The sequence below is a fragment of the Hipposideros armiger genome, unplaced genomic scaffold, assembly GCF_001890085.2.
Source record: "Hipposideros armiger isolate ML-2016 unplaced genomic scaffold, ASM189008v1 scaffold_5889, whole genome shotgun sequence".
NCBI lineage: Eukaryota > Metazoa > Chordata > Mammalia > Chiroptera > Hipposideridae > Hipposideros > Hipposideros armiger.
In genome coordinates this window covers 1-1269 of record NW_017736924.1, presented here as the reverse complement: position 1 = coordinate 1269, position 1269 = coordinate 1, and the positions used below count along the sequence as shown (strand labels likewise).

The 1269-nt window shown below is 41.4% G+C and overlaps 1 long non-coding RNA gene across 1 annotated transcript; it reads left to right on the top strand.

Moving 5' to 3' along the window:
- The first annotated feature begins 1 nt into the window (after position 1).
- On the top strand, positions 2 to 1263 carry LOC109378874 (uncharacterized). Its single transcript, XR_002123080.1, has 3 exons — positions 2 to 93; positions 565 to 613; positions 1177 to 1263. It is a non-coding gene; the product is annotated as an uncharacterized LOC109378874 (long non-coding RNA).
- Positions 1264 to 1269: the final 6 nt, after the last annotated feature.

Below are 1269 nucleotides of genomic sequence, written 5' to 3'. Positions count from 1 at the left end.
CCCCTCGCCGAGAAAGACATCGGAGCAAGAGTCCGAGACGGCACCGCAGCAGGTCCCGAGATAGACGGCACAGATCCCGCTCCAAGTCCCCAGGTATAGCATTTGGGCCTTTCGCTATTGGTTGTCTTAACAAAGAAGTGTAATAGGAGCAATTAACCTCCTGAAGTACAGGAGTGCCTGTATTATTGCTTAGAAGAAAAGGAAATGGACTTAGAATTTGGAAATTAAGAGTTCACACCTTGACTCACTTAGAAGCTTTGCTGATAGGATTAGCTTCACTTTTTTTTCATCTGAAATGATAGGAATAAAACCTAACAGAGTAGTGGTCAATACCCAATATGATGTTTGTGTAATAATTAGCCATAAAGCTCTGAATGTATATGAAATGTTTTCAGTTCTCACCACACACACCCACAGCCCAGTTTGGAGAGGTGCTATCAACCAGAGGTATCCCTAGCATAGGCTAAGATAGTATTAAGCCAATGGAAGGGATTATGGGAGGTGAAAATGACAGTGGAGGAGGAGGGCAGAATCTCATTCATCCAATGGCCTTTTCTTCCCCAGGTCATCACCGTAGTCACAGACACAGGAGCCACTCAAAGTCTCCTGAAAGGTATGGATTATCCTCTGTTTTACAATTTCACACTTTATTCAGAAATTAAAATCCCAATCACAACTAACTTGGCCCTTAAATTTTCTTGTCTTAATGGGGAATATTTAGGAATTCTTCATTACAAGACAAAATTGGCCTATTGCCCTGAGAATTACCAGAATTATGTTTGTGTTCTGTTTTTACTCATAGGATTGCAGCTTTGGATAGTGGTAAAGGCATGAGCTTTGGTCTCAGGAGACCTATTCTTGCATCCCAACTTTTAACAGAGAGTGACATTGGACAGTTTACTTTCATTTGATAAGCTTTCATTAGAAATTCCTATATGCTGTACTGTTAGGTGCAGGCTTAACCTCTCAGAGGTCATTTCCTCAATGGTAAATTTTGGATAGCAGGGCATGACTCATTGTGTTGCTCTGAGACATAAAACACCAGGGACATTTAATGAATATTGGTATCTTCTCCATCCCCATCAGTGTCATCATATCCTGGTCTTCCTCAAAAGTCCTTGCCCAGCTCCTTAAACAGACGTTAAATATAATGATTTGTATGTGTTGCCATTTCAGATCTAAGAAAAGCCACAAGAAGAGCCGGAGAGGGAATGAGTAATGGACTCAGTTTGGGTTTAGTCCCAATGGCCTCCTTCGGATATGAAGGCA